This window comes from Peromyscus eremicus, chromosome 13 (genome assembly GCF_949786415.1).
Source record: "Peromyscus eremicus chromosome 13, PerEre_H2_v1, whole genome shotgun sequence".
NCBI lineage: Eukaryota > Metazoa > Chordata > Mammalia > Rodentia > Cricetidae > Peromyscus > Peromyscus eremicus.
In genome coordinates, this window is record NC_081429.1 from 47,339,485 (window position 1) to 47,362,778 (window position 23,294).

The 23,294-nt window shown below is 42.9% G+C and overlaps 1 protein-coding gene across 1 annotated transcript in view; it reads right to left on the reverse strand.

Annotated features, from left to right (window-relative positions):
- The window catches only part of Adam23 (ADAM metallopeptidase domain 23), a 155,493-nt gene that overhangs the window by 123,389 nt on the left and 8,810 nt on the right, over nucleotides 1-23,294 (reverse strand). The gene's annotated exons all lie outside the window — the stretch shown is intronic.

Genomic DNA, 23,294 nt, shown 5'->3' on the forward strand with positions numbered 1-23,294 from the left:
CACGAGACATCCCCTCTAAAGACTGTGTATTCCCAGCTCCCTCCACTGCCACTCCAGGCTCCTCTCAGCCCTCTCGGCCATTATTATTTACCAAATGCTCCCATCCTTCAAAGGCATCCTAATCACCTTCCTTCGCACACACTGGAGGAATGAACTTCGGTCCCCAGAGCTGCAGGAACACTTTACCCGCCCTCCCTTCCCGGGTCTGGTGGAGTGTTTGCTTCCTTCTGTTTCCCTCCAAGGACAGTAAACACCATGACACATGTCACAGGCAGCTTGCAAATGACTGTAGATTAATGACCCTTCCTCAAAACCATCCAAACCTTCAAATAATTCACCAAACATTTATTGTCAAGGCTATTATCTTGCCGCAGCCATAAAAAACACCATCAATAAAACTATGCTTTTTACTTCAGTCAATCGCAACGGCCAGTTACTCCATAAAATCAGTAAATATAATTTTAAAGGCAATTAACACATACTCAATCTTAAATGCAAAGCAATAAGTGGTTCCTGCTACCCTAACGCCATCGGCGTTCATCCCAAAGTCCAAACCACACAGAGCAAGATCATCACACATGTCCGAGGTTCCTGCATCTGAACATAAAAAGAGGAAGCACCCATGCTGTCAAGTGCAGACTCTGATTTATAGTGGCTAGCCAGCACAAACTGCGTCGTCTTTACATGAACTCATTTTATGTCTTGCACCGTCAATTTTTGCTTGAAGACAGTTACACAGATGCCTAAACAAGAGAAGATTTTTCAGCAATGGTTTCCAAAATCTTTAAACTTAAAAAAAAATCCTAAAAACTTGTTTCCTGAGAATATAAGTACTTAAGCATATTTTCCTCATAAAAATACTACATAGCAGAGAAATGCCCACTTGTGGCAACCTGGCTTAACCAAGCTGATCCGTAACCGCCTGAAGCTTCTTTGCAAACTCTTAAGAACCTGATAGCAACCCAGGGAGAGCTTATGTTCTAGCAAATAAGCAATGAGGCAAATATAAACACCAGGAGGATCTTGTTGGAAAATCGGGTAGCCTGGTGGTAAACACGGCAAACCCGTTTTGTGCAACCGCTCGGACTTACACAACTTGATTTTTTGCTAAGTTTATCCCAAGTCAACACGACAAGCTTCAGTGCTGCAGAATCCAACAACACAAGGCTTAGCAAATAACACTGGGTTTGCCTTTTGCCCTTCCAGAAAGTCCACTGCACGGCTCCTGTGAAGGTACCTTATAGATCAAGATAGTTGCAGCTAGAAGGCACAGTCCCAGGGAACCCCAGACACAGTGTCTAAGCAGCCACCACTATTAAGGCTGATTCACATTCCGAGTGGCCTCAGGACAGCAACTGTGGACCGACTTCCCTGACATAAGTGCTCCCTGAATAAAATTTCCAAAGGTAAACTAAGAATCCACCTATGAGGGGAACAAAGATGTATTTACAAAAATAGGGTCCGGAAAATGAATGTGGGAACCAAAGAACCCTGTTCTCATTTTTAAAAAATATGTGTGCCCTGTAGGCAAATAACCTGCGGGGTAAATGTCAATGGAGGGCCACCAAGGGAGGGTTTTTGTGTGACGTGCTCAGTGACTTATGATGGCAAGTGTGCACGTGTACCCGAGACGGCCACCTTTCCTCCAAATGCTCATTCCTTGCATTCACTCAGCAGTGTCTAGTTCACACCATCACATCATCATCACCATCCCTCTCCAAATCTCCAAATCAGTTACTCTCCAGGAGAGCCAGTAGAAGCATCCACAACAGCAACCATGTGCCTGTTTTCCACAGGAGGAAAAAAAAATATGGTTCATTATATTTATCAACAGAGGTGTTTTAACAGTTTAATTTATTTCATTTCTAGGCAGGTAGTTAGCACATTTTTTCTATAAAAAATATGTTTCTTCCACATATTGATCTCCTTGCTCATACTATCCCAAAAAAAAAAAAAAAAAAATCCTGTAAATTCACTTAATAGAGTTGTATCCATTTTAAACACTGTATTTTTTCTTACATTCTGTTTACCTTCCCACTGCTCTTCATAATGCAATGGTACACACAGCAGGTCAGCTCTTTGCTCCTTCAGGATGTCTGTTAAACAGCCTGGTTTTTATAAGGACACTCTCCGTAATGGCACTGAGGAAGGACACAGAGTTTTATAGGCAGGAAGCATCATTTCAGAAGAAGGAGTGCATCGCTGGGCTCAGAATTACCACCCTGAAGGACTGGAAACAGCTGCTGTCTCTGCACTTGGGTACTTTTCTTGTGACTAAGAATCTGGCCCAGGGAAATTGCAGGAGCTCCATAAACAAAAACAGCTAACCGCAATTATCCACACAACCCTCCTTCGCTAGAGACAATTCGCAAGTCTTAACAGTACCCTTTTATTCTTCTGGTCTCTCTCTCTCTCTCTCTCTCTCTCTCTCTCTCTCTCTCTCTCTCTCTCTCTCTCATAGACAGCACCTAATGCTACCCATATTAAGCAACTTTAGAAGCCCATCCCACCATAGGCCAGATGCCACTGTGTGCTTTATCATCATACAACGCCATTGATATAACACAGGCAGCTTGTGTCAGGTCCACTGCATACGCTGAAGAGGCACAGTGAGCTGTTCCTGAGACATATTCAAGTTAATAGACATGAAAATGAGGAGAAATATAGCTCCACCTATAATTTTTTTTTTAAAGTGGTCATTTGAACATACGCACATTGTAATGAAACCATGTTTCACACGGTATTCACTGCCTTTTGTGGGAATTGAGCTATCTCAACCTATCACTAGAACTAAACCTGGGAAATAGAAAGTCTATACTTTCCCATTTACAAGACCCAATTTCAGCATCCAGTAAAAACTGAGAAAGGTGCAGAACAGAAAGTCTGTGACGTCAATCACCACGCCTCCTTAGTTACGTGTAGACGCTCTGCTCCACTGTGGCTTGGGAAGCAGAGGACAATCCGGAAGCAGCTTTCCCTTGAATGTGTTCTGTTACTTATGGAGCCACTCATTCAAGTAATAATTCATTGAACGTGACTGGAGAGACGACCTTGCAGCTGGGAGCACTGGCTGTTCTTAGAAAGGCGTTGAGCTCAGTTCCCAGCACTTCATCAGACAGCTCACACCCTTGTAACTCCAACTCCAGGAGCTGACATTGCACTCACATTCACAAGCACACACTCAACACACATATACAGACACAATTTAAAAATAAAATAAATTGAAGTGACATATTCATCCCCTTCTCATGTTTTGTTTTTGTTTTTGTTTTTGTTTTTGTTTTGTTTTGTTTTCCCGTCTCATGTTTTAATCATCCCAGAGCACCATCAGATCTACCCAGAATGCCCAAGAAGTTGGTAGAGCAGATGTTCTTACTACTTTTCATATAAGGAAAAAAATTTTTTTAAGGAATAGAAGGTTAAGTGACATTCTTGTCCAAGGTCGTACATCAAAGGAGTGCAAGGTATTAGCTTCAGCTCGGTGAGAGGTGCCAAGTCCATGTCAGAAGTCCTTAAATCTTCAAGCCTCAATAGTTTCTAGCCATTAAAATATAAATAACAACAGCTTACCACAAGGATGTGGACGAGGATTATATTAGATCATAATGTAACAGAAACTTACTAGAAAAATGTTGATCACATTGAAACGGCTTAATAATTCAGAAAAGAGCAACGTAGACTGAGGAAGGAGAGAAAAAGTAAGAATATATTAACATTTTAGGAAGGGTGGAAACGTCAGCTCACCTCAAAATTCCCTCCCAGTATATCTGGTTACCTTCTAGTGAATTCCAATGTGGATTTATACTCTGCAAAATTTGAAAATGTTGTATTTTTATTACTCACTACCACTATAGATTATGCTTTGACCTTGTTCAAGTGCTGTGTCTTTGAAACAATATGAATCATTTTCCTACGAAGGGAAACAGCTGCAAACGTTTCATGAAGGCAGTTTTGCAAATTAAGGTAATTTGCTAAACAATTCCTGCCAAGTTACATTTAAATAGGTAGTCCGTGGAAGAGAATATATTCATGTGTTCTTCTACGGTGTTCTAATACACAGTATTAGGAGTTAACCCACTAACAAACTCGAATAGAAAACCTACCTTGTACGAGCTACCGTGGAAGACACAAGGTTATAGAAAAATTGAGATTCACATGTGAAAGGCTGACCATCTGTCTGGGACATGAAATGAAAAACAAGCGAGTACAAAAAATCTAACGCACCAATTAAATAATAACAAAAATACGTATCATCATGGGACATATAAGCATGATTAATTGTCAAGTTTGGGGTAGGGACAAGTATATTAGAATTTGAAGAGGGGGAATTTTGGAGACTGGAAATGCATGATAATAGCTTATGAAGGAGTCTCAGCATGTAAAGATTAGTAGAATTCAGATAGCTCAAGGACTTAATAGGATGAAATCACCAAATATTTCTAATGTCGGCTAATGAATACATGCATCAGAACACGCGTTTAAAGCAAAAACACAGACTGTCTTCCATCCCGGGGTGTTTAACTGCAGTTTAGATGGCGGTGAGAATCAAACTTGACAATGCATCATAAAGCATTCCGTGACACCAGTAAATGTGATAAATGTATAAACCCCCAAAATGCTAATGTGTTTTGCTAACCAATCTATCTTTAGCAGAAACTAGGAAGCCGAAGCCATGTCCTTTGGAGGATTTTACTGAAATGAGACCGATACATCAGCCAAGCACACGCAGCTCACAGGGCACAGATCAGCATCTCCCAATCAAAGAAGCTGGTCACTGTCTGACTTCGTTCTCCGTGCCAACCTCACCAAGAAAGAAGGAACGTGGAGTCTGAAAGAGACCTATCCAGTATTCAATTACTGAATCTGATGACAAAGAGAAAGGAAAGCGGGGGGCCTACAGATCCATGAGACCTCTGGCAAATCTCCTGCAAGAACTCCATTTCAAATTAGCCGTCTACAAAGAGACTCCAGTTCCAGCTACTTCCTTTTCTCATTGTCCTTCAACCCAAGGTACCCTTAAAGTCTGATACAGAAAAGAGGTGAACAAAAGAGAAAGAGGAGGAGCAGCAGGCGGTGATGTCCCATATAGTCATTCCAACAAAATAAGCTGGGACTCATGCGCGCTGAAATTCTCTTTGCAGACTCTAAAGAAAAGAAGCCATATTTAATATTATGAGAAGAGAGAAAGGGACTAAGGAAACGTTCTCCTGGTGATTATCTAGATGCCCTGTAGGGCTCTGTGAATACATCCCTGACAAGGCTTCTTTGGACATTTACATTAAATATTTTCCCAACCCTAACCTTTGATAATTACTCTCTTCCGTATATTTAACTTCCGACGCTAACAAAACACGCAAAATCCCGAGTCTCCCGAGCAATTTTATTCAGAGAGGAGTAAAGCAGTACCAGTGTCACAACAGCTGTATCCCTTGGCTTTCATGTAGTTCGTGAAAGACGAGTAAGAATCCAGCTATGACAACAGTTGCCATGGAAGCGGTTCCTTTCTGCTGCCTTCCTGAATGGTAACATTTAATTTGATGCATTAATCTAGTAGCTGAGGTGTGACTCACCTTCTTCTTTCTCCTCATAAATTCCTACCTCACCGAACCGCACAACTCCAAATAGGGTCTCTTTCTCTCCAACTCTTTTGTCCTAAAGTAAGAGCATATTCTGTCTCTCTAGTCAGAATTACTAAACGCCCACTAAATAATTTCAATGGAAAAAAAAAAAAAAGAATAGAGAGGATGGGGGCATTGCTCAATGATGGAGCATTTGCCCAGAGCGCATGAGGCCCTAGGTTTAATCGCCAGCCCTGAAGGAGAAGAATGAGGGAGGAGACGGAAGCGGGGGGGGGGGGGGGGGGTGAAGTAATGGGGGGAAGGGGACAAAGGGAGGAGAGGGAGAATGAGATACAAGCTTTGGAAAGAAAATAAATCAAGCTTCGTGCTTATTGTCTGTGGCTCATTACCATTTTATCCCCCCAGAACTGCTTATGTAACAGCAGTACTATCCTGAAAACTAGCCTCAAAACTACCCTGAAGACAGCGCCCCAAAACAACCCAGTCTGCGGCTCTGCTCCTTGGAATGTTGGCTACAACTCAGTGGACTTCTTTCGATTTCAATCTCTCTCTGGGAGAGACGGTTCTTTAACTTAGGATGGCCATATAAGGTTTAGTTAAGAGTTAATCTGAGAAGAAAATGAGAATTGGGGACCAGTAATTACACACTTCACCTGAGCATTGTTACGTCTAGTAAACCATAAATGATACAGGATAGATCCGAATATTCATTATTTCCAGTTCTCCCTCAGGAAGAAACAATAAAGACAAGTAACTAGGGGGGGCTAAGCACATGGGTCTACACTACAAGTTAGGGAAGATGCTTTTTCTTGAAACACCTTGCTGATGGCGCCCACATCATTCTTCCCAGTCGGGCTGGAGAGATGGCTCAGTGGTTAAAAGCACTGGTTGCTCTTCCGGAGGACCTGGGTTCAATTCTCAGAACCCACATGGTAGCTCACAATCATCTACAACCATTCTTCCCAGTGACTCTGGCCAGATCTCCACATCACAGCCTCTTGTTTCTATGTGCATGGATTTCCCAGGCTCTGCTTAGGAGACATTCCAAGTTCTCCCTAAATGAGCAACTATTTAACAACATTGTTCCTAAGAGACCTTGACTTTCCTTGACGACTTTCTACAAGATGCACTTCACAAGCTGCCTAACACTGAGGTACAGCCTCTCTTTTTTTCTATAGGAACTCACATAGATTATGGAGCTCTCTGGACTTCCTGGGGTTCAGCTGTAGCTGCTCTTGTCCTTTGCTTTGAATTCTGGCCTTGACTACAATCACTGATGGGATTCTTCCTGCCCCTTTGGATGGCAAGGGCAATTTCAAACTAGAAGATGCACCAAAGATGGGCTTCCCCATTTTTACAAAGCTGCAATGTCTGTAGACTGCTTCTTAAAATTAAAAAAAAAAATATTTATCATATATACAGTGTCCTGCCTGCATGTATGCCTGCACGACAGAAAAGGACACCAGATCTCATCATAGATGGTTTGAGCCACCATGTGGTTGTTGGGAATTGAACTCAGGACCTCTGGAAAAGCAGCCAGTGCTCTTAACCTCTGAGCCATCTCTCCAGCCCTAGACTTCTTAAATAACACTGGGGCCTGTTTCTTGTCAAAGAGGCTTAAAGTCGTTTTATTTTAAAGTTTCCCTTACATGCACACCTAGCCAACGAGAATTCCAGACAGAAGAAACAGCTGGTTGTGGAAGGCCATGTTGGCTGTCAGAGAATCGCAGAAAGCTCAGTCCGGGTGCTGGGGAACAAGTGATGGCGAGCAGCTTACGCAATGAAGTCAGAGAAGCAGTGAGGTCAGTTGTGCAGGAGCCTGTACGCAAGGTTGACGCTCTTGCCTTGTGCTCCGAATGAAACGGGAAGTCACTAAGTCACAATCGGCTCTCCAGTTTTAACAGTTCACTCAAGGGGACGATGTCAGCAATGGGTTAAAGAAGTCGGGTGACAAGGAAGGAAGCTAAGGGTTCAAAGGGAGGTTGCTGCGAAACTCCAGGTGGGAGTTCGACCTGGGTGGGCAGCGGGGTTGACGAGAAGTCATCGGGTTCTGGTAGCCGTCAACGGACACTGCTCACAGATTTTATGAAAGACACAAAGGAAACATAAAGCTCGACAGCATTTGGCCTGAGTCATCAAAGGGAACAAGAAACTCCCTTTGTTAGGGAAGTTGACAAGGTCATGGTGGGACCACAGGACCTTGTTCTGGCCTCTCTATATCTGTCACGTGCATAAGATGGTCTAGTGGCGAAGCAGGTGCAAGGCCCCTGTCCTTGATGTTAATGAGAGGTAAACCTTTAGTGAATGTTTGCTACGGGACTGAGAAAATTGAGAAGTAATGAACAAAGAAGTCATTGATCCAGCATATGAATTAATGAGCAAATCAACGAACCTTGGAGATACAAAACAATTCCAGTAAAAGACCTTAGGGGGCAGTGAAGAGCACACTAATTAGTTATCCAATACCAAGTGATCAGTCCTAAAAACACATACACACAAGTTTCATTATATGGACTAAGCAGGAAGTACTTATATATTTCATAATACTCAAACACACACAAATATATAACAATAATTTTTTAAAGGCCTATGAATTTGAAAGGGAGAAAGGCAGGAGGTGTGAGTACATGGGGAGGGTGGAGACTGGGAAAGGAAGGGGGAAACTATGTAATTATATTATATTCTCAAAAGGTTATAATTAAAAAAATAACTTGGGGTGGCTGGAGAGACGGATCAGGAATTAAGAGCACTGGCTGCTCTCGCAGAGGACTCAGGTCCCCAGCACCCACATGGCAGCTCATAGCCCCTCTATAACCCCATTTCCAGGGGACCCAATGCCCTCTTCTGCAGACACCAGGCATGCATGTGGTGTACAGATGGTACACATGCAAGCAAAACGCTCATACACATAAAATAAATCTCTAAAGAAAATAAAAGATCTGAGGGAGGACGTCAGTTCAGCAGAAAACACACTCTGTGAAGGAACCAGGGTTTAGTAAATGGCTAAGTTAAATGGAAAACTACAAAAGTCAGCACAGGAGGTTTAAAAACCAACATTTTCGAGCATAATGGTTAAGTGCCATTTTGTATCCCAAGAGATGGTGTATACTGTAAAATTCCCCCCCCCAAAAAAAAAAAATAAAATAAAATCTTAAGTACAAAAGCATCCTCCTCAATGGTCAGTATATGTTAGCTCTCTTCCAAGTAACAGGGGTCATTTTGTGGCTGTGGACGTCAAGCATTCTTAAGGAGCAATACAATGTTTACCTTTGCGTTTTTGAAAGTTCACCTCCCTATTTTGGAAGTTATGTTATCATTACTCTTAATATTTCAAATGTGTCATTGCTGTTAGACATGCGTTGTCACGGCCCTTGGGAATTCTGAAAGTCATTCTTACTGATTTTATTTTACCGTGTATAGCATCCATCTCAAGGACTTGTTCTTAAATTAGGGGAATCAAGATATATCTCACATCCTGCTAAATATTGTCATTTTCTCAAGGTCTCTTACTAATACAGTAACCAAGGTTTGCACTGTGAGGCTGGCGAGATTGCTGGGTGGGAAAGTCTGGGTTCAGTCTTTAAAGCCACAGTGAAAGGAGAAAACGAAAAGTTGTCCTCTGATCTACATGTGTCTGTGTGTCTGTCTGTCTCCCTCCCAACTTCTCTCTATCTCTCCTTCCTTCTATCTCTCCTTTTCCTTTCTCTCCCTTCCTGCCTCCCTCCCTCTGTCTGTCTGTCTCTCTCTCTCTAACTCTGTCTCTCTCTCTCGTCTCTCACACACATACACATGCACACAAACACACACAAAACACACACACACACACTGCTACTTGAGCCAACAAATGAAAGGGCAAGGAGATTTTGTGTGTGTGTGTGAACATTTCTTTTTAAACCACAGTGATTCAAGATATTTAATAGTGCCAATAAATAGGAAAGAAATTAGGTAATTTTTCAATTTTTATTATTTTATTTATAGTCATTTCAAGTGGTTTTTATTACCTGACATAAGCAAATAACTACATTAGGGTAACATTTAGTTAGTAATGATTAGAGAGGACACAATGCTATCAATATATGATAAATAGCCCAAAATAAAAACTACTTAGAGAATATTAATTTTCTAAAATATAGCTTATAGTAAATGTAATACTTCTTATGCAAAAAAAAAGAGATGGCGTTTCAATGAAGACTTAATAGCATATTATTTCTGCCCTCTATTTCAATGAGCACTAAATTATCCAGTTCCCTACAAAGGCAAAAATTTACAGAATCTATAAGAAAGTTCTGGGACTTATGTGAAGGTGGCCGAAGATGACATTTGCTGACTCAGTATGCAAATAATATCCTATAGAAAGCAGTACTGATTGACAGCTCTCTGTTTCCCAGCTTACAGGCTTACACCGTCTCTGGCAGGGTCTCTCTCCCTCAGCACTCCTGGCACCTTGAGCTCAGCATTTCTTTGACTGGGGATGGGGAGGCTGCCTACACAACACGTTGTGGGCAGCACCCCTCTACCCACAGATCACCGCAGCCTCTGACCCTCAGCTTGGATCAACTACCAAATATCTCTTGGCATTGCCAACTTGTCTAGAGGAGCCGAAACGACCCTTAGTTTAAAAATCCCTGCTTTGTATATGCAGCAGCTATGTGGATTTAGATTCTTCTAGACACGCTGCCTTTACACAAATTCGTTTAACCTTATCTTCAAAGCACATTTGCAACCATCAACAAAGCCCTTCAGATAAAACAGGAAGTAAATGGCAAACAAAAGGACGAAGTTTGGTTCTTCCCCTTGGTAGAGTAAGCCACCTGAGAAGCAGGAGTTTTAAATTTTTACACCAGTAGAGATCCCTCAAAATTAAAGCACGGGCTTAAATCTGTCAAAGGAGCTCACACATCATTCAAAAAATAATAAAGAAAGCAATAATGTAACTATGTACATGGTCCAAAATTTCAATCTTTTTTAAAGGATGCTTAAAATTACTTTCTTTCCTGCCGAAGTGACAGCTTCTTATTATCTTTTGAAATGTCATTTGGTGACTCAAAGAAAACAACTGTAATTTAAACAGCTAGAAATGAGAGGGAACAGAGCCATAATGGAGCCTGCGTTTGGAGGTTACTAAGCTGTCTCTCCACAATTGAGGTAATATCCTCTCAGTGGATGAAACTCCCTGGTTTCTAAATGTCATTTGCCTGATGATGGCTCCCACATCCCCACCCCACTTCGCCCTGTCCCTGACACCAAAGTCACTCACTCACAGAGATGACCAGGCATCCTCTGCAGCAAAGTAAAGTACTCTTTCCACTTGCTTCTAAACTTCCTCCACAGGCTCCCTAGAAAAAGATCCACCAGGCATTCTAGGCTTCTGGGTTCGTTTCTTAGGCCTGCTATGTTGAATGTCTATAAATACTACAGCTACAAACAACACAAATTGTTATCTGATACTTCTGGAGGTCAAAAGTCCAAATCAAAGTCTAGAGACTGAAGTGAAGGTGTTGGTCAGCCTGATTCCTTCCACCTGTAGAGCCCCAGAAGAACCTAGTTCCTTGTGGTCTACAATCCCAAGAACCTCCACACTCTCAGGCTCATGGGTCCCCCAGCATGCATCTGCATCCACTTTCACAACTTCTTCTCTCACTCTGACTCATGTGGTTCTCGGTGCTCACGTGCGGTCACCCAGATGAGCCAGTGTGCATTCCAATCCCATCCACAATCCTTTATTTAATTATATCCACCAAATCTCTTTTGTTATGGAAGGAGCCATAATTACAGATCCTGGAGACGCAGATGTGGACAGTTTCGGGGAAGAGAGGATTCTTCTACGTATCACAGCCCCGTCTCCTGTCCCAGCACAGTCTCTGGAAAGCTAGAAGCTTCACCTCCAAATATATACCAAATCTACCTATTTATCTGCCATGCTTCTGCTATCACCACAGCTAAGACCACACTGCCTCTGCCCTGGACAGCTGTGGGAATGCTCCAAATGGTCTCCCTACATCCCTACGGCAATCCATCCTGAATAGGATGGCCAGATTGTCTCTTTAAAACATGACTCAGGTAATGTTACCTTCTTCCCCCTTTAAAACATTTCCGTATCTTCCTAACATAACGAGAAAGAAATCTTAGCAAGACCATTGTCCTCTGGTCCTTTCTTACCTTGAGCAAATAACACAGCAGGAAATACGCAATACTTTTTCCTCCACAAAACGTCTCTCTGTCCTTCACCATCAACCTCCCAAGGCCTTACACGCTGAGCACGCACTCCTGGCAACCCATCATAAGAGGTGTAATTTGCTCCAGCTGCTCTTCCTGGGTCTCCAAGTTCATCTCTCTCTCCAGAGGCCAAAAACTGGACACATAATTCTAAAACCAAAACCCTTCAAGATCATTTTAAGTGTATAATGCCTGCTAAAATCACAAAAAGGGGGAGGACAAAAATACGTCAGAAGTAAAAGTCAGGAGTTAGGGAAGCAACATGCTATAGTGAAACACATTCACCTTTCCTCTCAGCAGAGAAAAGATAATATCTTCGGTTGATGGGTCTCTAAAAATAGGACAGAGGTAAATTATTAAATGTTATAAGAACTAAAAACAGAAACTCAACAGCCTCTGAAGAGCACTAGGGAAGAGATTTGCTATGCATTTTGTGCCACTGTGAACTCTGAATTCTTAAGACTATGTTGGGAAATGTAAGAGTAACTATGAACTTCATACAACATATTTATGCCAACATCACACATGGAAATGGGCATCTTCACATATATCTGCCATGGGTTTTTCACCTCTTATAACATTCCTTTGCCCTGGAGTCCCAACATTGCTCTTTGGAATTCTTCTACCAGAAACTGTCTTGCTAAGGCCTTCATGGTAAGTCAGGGGTGCAACGTGATCCAGCTAAGCAGCCTTTCTCTTGAAAGTCACTCCTTAGCCACTCCTCTGCTTTACTTTTCAAAAGCTCTTTTCTCTTTGGATCACTTTACACGACTCATTCCTGAAGCCAGTCACTACCCCTACTCACCCTCTTTGGTACAACATGTTCGTGTGAGTCTCTGCTTAGGTACACTTGAGCTGTGAACGTGTGTGGAGGTTAAAGGCATCAACTATCCTGCTCAATGTTTCCCACCTAATTTTTTGAAACGAGGTCTCTCACTGAACCTGGGACTCATTAATTCACCTAGGCTAGCTGGCCAGTGAGCACTTGGGATCTACCCATCTCCATGTCCCAAATACAGAGTTACAGAGATGAGCCGCCATAACCAGCTTTTTCTTGACATGGATTATTACAGATCCAAACTCAAGTCCTCAAGCTTGGGCAGCAGACACTTTACTGAAATGAGCCATCCTCCCATCCTACCTTTTTTCACTTTCAGATAAACATCCACAATTTAATATTCCTATTCTTTGTCTAATACCCAAGTTTCAGAAGGCAGATTCACCACAAACAGAGCCAACCCTGGAAATAACAGCAGACCCTTCACTTGACAGCACATATCTCTTTTTGGAGGACATTTCACAGAGCCTTACAGTCATGAATATTGTATCAAATGAACTATCCAACGTCAAAATTAAATGACACATAACAATTGTTATGACACTGGATCCCACACAACCTCCCAGGTAGATCCAAATCACATTAAAAGATCCCAAAATCTAACCCAATCTTCTTAGGTTTAAAATGACAAATTTTAAATACCAATAAATAACTTACCCCAAATTGGCAACCTACTAATCAATCATTCTCCCCATAGTCTGGTTTCCTTTTAAAAAAAAAAGTGTGCAAAAATTAATAGAGGGAAATTATCTTTATTATTGTTATTATTATTATTATTATTGAAATAACAAAGGTTCTGTCTATATCAAAACTCATAGCTAGCATGATACTGAACAGGAAAGACTACGCTCAGAAAGAAAATGAAGCTACCTGTCTTTGCCACTTCTGTTCACAACTGTAACAGAAGTTTCAGCCAAAGTAATTAAGCAAAAAAAGAAATAAAGGCTTCCAAATTGGAAAGGCGGACAGAAAATCATCTGCCCATACATGGCATGATTTCATATACAGAAAACCCTACAGTCTACAAAAAGAAATCAAAGCATAATAGCTGAATTCAGAAAATTTGCAGAGTATAAAAATCACGCTTAAGATTCAATTTGAAGGGCTGAGTATGTAGCTCAGGGGTAGTGCACTTACCTAGGGTATGTGAGACCCTGGGAAGACCCCCCCAGCACCACAAAAATAGTGTCTGATTCCCACATGCCAGCAATAAACAATCTGAAAATTAACTTCTGCAAACAACCCCATTCACAATAAAATGATGATGAATAAACTTATTAAATATGCAAAAGATGTGTCTCTAAAACCACAAAACTAGATGAAAGAAATCTAAAGCCACAACTATACGGAGAACCATCAGGGTTCATGGATTTAAAACTCAAAAGAAAAAAGTGCAAATACTACTCTACGTGATCGATAGAGTGACCCAAGGCCAGAAGTAGGAAAATCCATCCTAAAGTTCATAATGGAATCTCAAAGGACCACAATCAAACCTATCTGAAGAACAGAAGCTGCAGGCATAGCTTCATGGTAGAGCATGTGCTTATCACACATGAGGCCCCTGAGCTCAGTCAACCCAGGGGAGAGAGCTCTGGCACTTGCTGACTTCAAAGCTTCCTGCAAAGCTATGATATGGTATGGTGCTGGCACAGAGAAAAACATGAAGACCAACAGAGGAGAGTATAAAGACTCATGCAAATGGAGTTGGCTGATCTTCAACATGGATACCACAACAGTTTAGAGCAAGCAGAAAAGATGGTCTTTTCAACACATGGTACTGAGAAAACTGGATATCCACATGCAAAAAAACAACAGTTGGAACCTGATCTTACAAAAGGTAGATAATTTAAATAAACGGTCATTAAAAACCTAAACTTAAGCCCTAAATAAAAACACTCAGAAGAAAACATGAGAGCAGGAAAAAAAAACATGGAGGGGAAAGCCTCATAACACAGGAGTTGGTGATGATTTCTTGAACACTACACTAAAAGCATGGGCATCAAAAGAAAAACTAAATGAGACATCATAAAAATGAAAAACTTTTTGCACATCAAACAGCACTATCAGCCTAGTAGCACAGGCCCATAATTCTAGCTATTCAAGATGCTAAGGTGGGAAGGTTCCAAGTTCAGGGCCAACCTGGGATACAAAGGGAGTTCAAGGGGGAACTGAACAACTTGATAAAAATCTTGTCTCAAAATAAAAAGTATAAAGAGAGACGGTAGAACCCTTGCCTATCATGCCTTAGATCAGTCCCCAATGATGGGGAAGGGAATGTCATCGTGATGATAGAGTCCACATAGGACGGGAGAAAAGATTTGCAAGTCAAGAGATTGAGGATTGATGATCAGAATATGTGAAGAATTTCTACATGTCAACAACAGAAAACAAACAGAAAGGGAAGAAGATTGAATAAGCAACTTCTCCAGAGAATACACACACACACACACACACACACACATACATACACACACACACACAATCAATGATTATATCAAAAAGTACTCAACCTTAGTAACACTGAGGAAATAAAGTCAAAGCCCCGAGGACTTACCACTTGACACCTATTAGGATGGTCAATATTAAAAATCTGAAGACAGAAAGTGCCAGCAAGGATGTGAAACCCTTATACAGTACCAGTGAGACTGTAAAATGGGGCCACTGCCGCCAAAAAATTATACAGGTTTGTCCTCTCTTCTCTGCTCAGGAAGCCCAAAGTTTGCAGAATGGTGTGTCTCCATAAGAGCCCTACCTCCAAACTTCAGTGAAGACCCTGTCATTGCTGTTGAGCTTCCCATTTTGGCCCTAGATACCGAGAAGTAGGAAAGAGTCTCTTTCTGTGGAAATAACAATCATGATCCTCACTGTGCCACAGAAACAGCCTTTCCCTGGGCTGAATCCAGAAGCATCAACTTCTCCTGTAATGGGAAAATAGTTTGGACAAGTCACTGATCCACAGAAGCATTCTGGGCAGAAAAGATGCCCTTTAATGTGTCCCAACATCAGCAAATACATTCAGATGATGCCCATGTTTTCTGTTGTTACCATTCAAAAACCAATTTTAATTCCAAGGTCTAAAATTTCAAGATAGGAAAACAAAAACTTTTTATTAAAATGTGAATTAATCAAAGTACATAAGCAGGGTATTTTGGTACGCATTTTTTATTTTTAAACAGAATTAAATGAAACTGAATTAATTTCTCTGGGGAAGTGAATCTATAAGTATAGCTTATTATATTTCAAATCACTGGTGAAACTGGTATTTAAGCCTTAATCATGTTTCTAAGCTGTATGTCCAAGGATGTAAACATAAAGAGCACTTCTGTCTACCCAACTACAATAGTAACTGCTGAATTTTCTTCAGTGACCACATCATTACGACTGGAGGAGCGGAAGTCACTCTTGAGAAGAGGGGAGCCTCCTGGAGGTTGTGGAGCCGAGGTGACATAATCCAAACGGGAACTTAGCAGCATCGTTTTGCCTGATACGTGCAGAAATGATGAGAGTGGGACGTGGACAAGGACAGAAAAAGAGCCACCAAGACCATGGAAACTGAAAAGTCTTAGGCCTCCTGAAGGCCTCTCTACCCTGGTAACAAACCAAATCAGAACAAATTAGGAAAAGCCCAGGTTTAATAGGTGAAGCGCTCCTGGGCGATTCCCCCAGCCCCGCAGAGAGGAGAAGGGAACAAGACTGGAAGAACCACTAGTCTGTTTTCTGGGATGCTGCTCATATATCCCCCTGTGGGAGTGGTCTTCAGCCTCTCTGGGGGAGGAGCTGTGTTTGGTGGGCTCTGAAGGGGTAGGTTCGGGGAGGAGCTGGCGAGGGGAGCCAAGGTGGATCTTCCACCAGACTCCTTCCAAACATTCCAGACTCTTTGGGTATAGGGACGCCAGGGTGCCAGGGTGGGAGACATGACCAGCTGGGCAGCCGTGGAGACATGGCGAGCTGCTGAACAGCAATGAGAGTTGATGAGCTGACGTGATGCTTTAGGAGAAAGAGTGGGAGGTGGTCTTAACCTAAGCAACTGCCTGGAAAAGCATGGGAAGGACGTGGGAGGGCCAGGCTGAGAGAGGAGATGTTGAAATTAAGAGTTAATTTTGAGCCTAATGAGCCCGGGTTGTCTATTACACATCAAAGTGGAAACAACAGATGAACAGTTGCAGGGTAAATCTTCAAAACCAGCCTTCTAGTAAAGGTCTGAGGTTCTCAGACATTACATGGGGAGCGAGTGTTTTATAACAGTGAGTCAGGTTAGCTCATAAACGTCTAACATATTAGGGTGTAAAAACATCCCAGAGAAATCCTCAACTTTGGAAAACTAAAATGAAAAGACAAACTTAGGATCTCACATAGACAGACTTTTAGAATTTTTAGTTATACATAATTTATTTTGTAAAAGAATAGCACGTTTAGAGGTAATTATGAAAACTGTGTGAAGGGGTGGGATAGTTTATAAATACACTATTTGAGCAACAATATTCAATGCTTCAGTATTCATCCACCCAACTAAATTTGGGTGGTTGGATGAATGCCAAATTTAATTGGGTGGATGAATGCCACCCAAATAAAAGAATAAGTAAAATGAAGGAAATAGGTATTAACTATAAGGGATAGGAATAATGATTAACCATTTCTGAAGACAATTTTACACACCATCACAAAACTAAAAACAACAAAATGTCATCGTCTGAATGTCTCATCTGAAGGGAGCAAGTGACAGTGTTCACGCAGCTCACCAGGGATGAACACTGCTAACTGTTTTCTGAACACTCTGTGGAGATGAAAGGCCACTATGTCACACAGGACAGCCTACAGCAATTAGCAAAGTAATTAGTGAGAACTCACTACAAAGCCATCATTTAGAAGCGGTGGAGAATCAGTGTGCCAGCTCTTCTGGCAAGCATGCACACAGATTTTTACCTCCTGGCCACGGCCTCTTCAGTTCCATCCCCCTGTGAAAACAAAAGCAAACTGTCTATCTGATATGTTTGTCCTGTTTGGGTTCTTTCTAGGTGGAAGATGTAGACACATTCTATTTGTCACGGTCTCATCCTTGCTATATTTCATTTCCAGAGAACTTTCAAAGGCAAATCTACGTTTTTCTTGGGTTTGGCTCCATTGGGAGAATTGGGAGAGGGAAGAAAGGTGAATGGCCATCGAACTGGGACAGTTCTTGGGGAAATTATCTTAAGGTTTATGTTATCTAGAGGACAAGCATTGGTGGGGGGTGGGCTTTACCACTACTCTGGAAGGAGAAAAAAGGTGCCCCTGAGGCTGTGGGCACAGCTCCATAGCAGAGCACTGGCCTGGCATTCACCTTGGGTTTCATTCCTGCACTACCAAGAACAAAAGTAAAGGCGGGGAGAGAAAGGTTTGCCTTACAACTCACTAAGATGCCCGATTTCCAAATTCCAGGTTTAGGAAAGCTCCTCCGACTGTCAGCTCGGCATAGCAAGGGCCACGGCTGATTAATTCATCATGCATCATGCGCATGCTCCCATAGTCACTCCTTCTCAGAGTCCCACCACCAGCCTCCCGAGAGCTGAGATAAGCCTGTGCGGCCTGGCTCGGTCCTTAGGCCCTCTTCCACCTGACATGGACCAAACTCATCTGCAGCTCAAACCGAGACTCTGAGAACCCGGAACCATTCTTCTTCACCACTCGACAGCAGCAAGGAAAGGTAGCAGGAGGGGACCGAGAAAACGTCCTGATATTCAAGGCAGCCCTCTCCACCCGGCTGTGGGCTATGACAAACGGACCGAAGGAGCGAAGCCCCTTCGGCTCAGGCTTTCAGAGGTTTCCGCCGGCTCAGCAGGGGCATGTGGCAAGCACTGCTCACTTCATGGTACCCAGGAAACAGCAGGGTGAAACACAGCCCCAAAGATCTACTTCCCGCAGCCAGGCCCCACCTCCTAATGTGTCCATCATCTCCTAAAATAGCAACACCAGCTGGGGATGGAGCCTTTTAACACACGAGCCTGTGGGGGGCATTTCATATTCAAACCACAACAATGGCCAATTTTTTTTTTTTAAATCGTATTTGTCCCACAAATAAATGGCTGTATCAGGTTATTAAATGGCCATTCCCTTGCTTTGGGTTGAAATATCATCTTTGTATCGAATCACTGGTTATGCGACATTCCACGTGCTGACAAAAGAGCTAAATTGGGAGTTCTGTCTTTTTTCTTCCTCCTAAAAAAAAATAAAGGGTGGCTTTACCAGCTTTACCAGTTCTTGTTAAATAAGCTTATTTCGGACGCCCACTTCTTTAAGCTGTGAGCTCCTATAAAGCATACAAGAATACTTTCCAAAAAAAGAAGTTACTTCTAAAATGAGTCAAATGTCTGACATAGTTTGGAAACACCAAACAACTCCATCTCCTTTTTTTTTTTTTAACGTAAGGAAGGAAAATATGATAGAAAAAGTAAAATAAAATGAAAGACTATTAAGGAAGGTGCCGGGCATGGTGGGAAACACCTGCAATCCCAGTGTTCAGGAGGCTGAGGAATTAAGCATAGCTTGAGCTATGTTGTGAGTTCAAGGCTAGCCTGGGTTGCATAGTATAGACCTGTCTCAAAAATTAAAAAACAAGCCAGGCAGCGGTGGCGCACGCCTTTAATCCCAGCACTCGGGAGGCAGAGGCAGGCGGATCTCTATGAGTTTGAGGCCAGCCTGGTCTACAGAGCGAGTTCCAAGACAGGCTCCAAAACTACACAGAGAAACCCTGTCTCCAAAAAAAAAAAATTAAAATTAAAAAAACAAGAAAGAAAGGAAGGAGGAAGAGAGGGAAGAAAAGAGGGAGGGAGAGGGAAAGGGAAAATTAAAAGACCCAAAAAGCTACTGAATGCAGGGAAATGCTGAAGACAGTGTGTAAGGGAATGTATGCAGGTACACCTGACTCACAGGACTTTTGGTCAAGATGACGAGTGTCAGGCCAGAGAGATGGCTCAGTGGTTAGGAGCATGTACTGCTCCTGAGTTCAGTCCGGCTCTAGCGGGAAGGACTCCCTCTTTTGGTCTCTGTGGATACTGCACTCACATGCACTCATACGCAGGAGCGCGCGCTGGCGCGCACACACAAACATAGTAATTTAAAAATAAGTAAATAAGTATTTTGAAAAAAATTTTTAGATAAATAATTTTTTTAAACGTTTTAATCTAAAAGAGAAGGCAAGCTCTCTCTGCCCTGCCCATGGAAGGGTGAAAGAGCAAAGGACCGGAAGTCTGGAGACCAAGATTCCACAGCCAGAACATAGAAATAAGAACCATCTCGGTGTTTTCGCCATGAGGACTGTGTGTGGTTACAGGTATGAGGGCACCTCTCTAAAAGTGTTCAAGTTCAGTCCAAAAGCTGCGGGTTATACTTGTGGTCACAAGGCATTGGAGAGGTGCGCTGCAAGTTAATCTAACGTGTTCTACTTCACTGACAATGTAAAGAGCGGGGAGACACGTGGGGGAAAGACTTGTCTGCGCATGCGTTGATTGGCAGCGTTAGTGGAGCCCATCGGCAGCGCCGTTTTTAGATGTATTAGCAGGCCTGGTGGCAAAAGACGCCACAAGACACCCAACTCCGTGAGCCAGACTGCAACTTACCCAAAGCAGTTTTTTAAACGTCCACACTGGACAGGAAGCAAGCTCCAGAGAGAGCCTGGGATTCAGCGGGCACTCCAAATATCAAAGTCAACGCCTCTGCTGTTGCTCTGTTTCTCTCTCTAGGGGTGCAAGAGATCTGGCCCAGAGCCTTGCAAATACTACGCAAGCCCCTACGGCTGAACCGCACCTCCAGTCCTCCTGGAGGGGTTCGATTTTTCCCTTCGTTTCGTCTCACTTTGTTTTTGTTGCTATTGTTGTTTTGTTTTTGTTTTTGCTTTGCTTTATTTTGTGTTTTTGTGTATCAGCTGCCGTCCATGCTTGGGTCAGACTACTCCTTAATGTATCTTTAATCCCACTGGGCAGAAGAAGTCCAGAAGCATGTGGTCACCTCGGTACCACTAATCACCTAGGATTTAAAGCTTAACAAGACGGATCCCCTGACAGAGCACTGCTGCGGAGATAAGCAAGAGATGAATGTCCCCACCTGTGTAATGATAGATATTAGCCCGAGAGCGATACAGCCACTGGCCTGTTCATACTTGGGTTTAGCAGCCTGCTTAAACGTATCTGTTCAGTAATTAGTGTCTATCATGTAGGGGGAGGGGCTTGTGCGCCCATCCTTCTTATCTCAAACCTTTAGAAAACTCTTGAGTGTTGTTAAGGTGGAACTTGGTACCATTAGAAAACATTAGTGTCAAGCTGGGCGGCGGTAGCGCATGCCTTTAATCCCAGTACTTGGGAGGCAGAGCCAGGCAGATCTCTGTGAGTTCGAGATCCAGGACAGGCACCAAAAACTACACAGAGAAACCCTGTCTCAAAAAAAAAAAAAAAAGGAAAAAAGAAAAGAAAACATTTAGATGGATCTTGTTAACAAGCGAGTTTCACAGAAAAATTCAAAGTGGATTAACTAATCGGTTAACTAATCTGTAATTTTCCAGGTGAGGAAACGTGCTTCTGTCCCAGCTTTAGACAAAGCAGGTGATCAAGAGAGCTTTGAGGAACTGGACTGACTCACAGCTGCACCAGAGTGGGTTCCCAGGAGGGAGACTTCTATCTGTCCGGCCATGAATGGGAAAGACTGTTTCTCAGGATCATTACTCCAAATAAAATATAAGTAGATCTATCCTTTTTATAATAGAATTTCTAGCATTAAACTCAATTAAAGTTGTACTAAATGTACATAAATTCTAAACACAAGACTCCCCGGGAACACTGCAAAGCCCAGACACTCAGTGAGCTTTGACTGAGGAAACTGTGCTAAGGTTCCTGAAGGGTACCTGTGTTGACTGAGAACGGAGTACTTTGCGTGAACAAAATTTTATGATTACGTACTGCGCAATTTATGAACTTTCTGGAAAGGAAAAGCATTTATTCTGAAAAATCAAACCTTAGGAACAACTAATTATTCAAGTCTTAAAGATGGATTTGACGAGATCACCAGGAATTTAACGGACTTTGGACTTCAAAGGCTCAGGCCACATTACTAACAGATTAGGAGTCTTTCCAGGGGGACAAGCGTTTTCTGAAAGTAGCCCCATAGTTTGGATGGATACGAATGAAATCATAAACACAGTCTTCCCCCACATGCGGATTGACCTTCAGACTAACAGACCCAGAAGAATACTAGAAGGGAAAGAGAACAGGGACTCTGTGGACTGGCTCTGTGAACAGGGGCTCTGTGGACAGGGACTCTGTGGACAGGGGCTCTGTGGACAGGGGCTCTGTGGACAGGGACTCTGTGGACAGGGACTCTGTGGACAGGGGCTCTGTGGACAGGGACTCTGTGGACAGGGACTCACTCTGTGGACAGAGACTCTGTGGACAGGGGCTCTGTGGACAGTGGCTCTGTGGACTAAGAGGAAAGCAGGGAAAGTCTGTCCTGTGCTCTGCCCAAGGAAAACTTATCAAGCTGAAATTATGCTTGTTGAATGTGGATAAAGGGAGTCACGTGACGGAATAAATGTTCCAGTAAGATTAATCTGTCAGCAGCGGGTCTGATGGATTGACAGACAATGAGACGACGAGAGACACTGAAAAGAACACAATGCAGAGAGGGGGGGTGGATTCGGGGCTCAGCACCAACACTTGATAAGTGACTATTTATAGGCAGGAAATGAAGGAGAGAAGAGTCAAAGATTACTCCCCAAGTTCACTCTTCCATGCTCAGAGAGAGAATAGTCCCAGGGAGAAAAATAGGGATGGTGAGAACAGCTCTCTTCTTGCCTGAACGATTTCATACAGACTGAAGCCACCAGACCTGGGCAATGGCACCAGACAAAGGGTCCTGGATTGTCTTCTGACTGGCTGAAAAGAGGGCAGCGAGCCACTAACCCTGAAAAGAAGTGAAGAAGAATGATACCAGCTGTCGTATAGTCGACAAGAACGAGTCAGGCCCTGAGCAGAAAGCATTATTCAGGGCCACACACTGAAGCTGCGCTTTCAACAGCATGGCTCAGCTGTGAGCCGCTCGAATTGATCCTGGGGGTGGAAGGGTGGGGCGGCGGACAAACAAAAATGGTCTAGACTTAACAGAAGAAAAGAATCAGAGACGAGGATCCAAATCCAAATGTCCAAAGACACGAGGAAGGCAGAAGCCATAAAGAAGGCTACAGTCGAGGCAGGAGGATGCCTCAGTCTGTTGTCTGTTGCTGTAACTGAATACTACAGACTAAATGACTTAGAACACAGGTGCATTTAGCTCGTGATTCCGGAGCCTGCAAAGCCCCAGATCATGGCACTGGCATGTGCAGAAGGCCTCTTTGCTGCATCCTGGCAAGGCTGAGGGCATCACATGACAGACCAAATGTCGTAGCATGCATCTTGATTACTCTTTACAGAAAATCATTAATGCCATCATGGGTCCCTACCATCATAACTCCTCCTATCCTAAATATCTCTCCAGAACTCCGCCATCACAAACCACTGAAGTATGAGTCTGAGAAGAGCATTTCCAACTCAAATTCGTGTAGAACATGTTCCAACGGCAGTCTATGGAGTAGGACTGGGACCCAGCCCAGTTCTTTCTTCTCTCTGACTTCCTTGAGCAAAGGTTACTCCCTCCTCTGC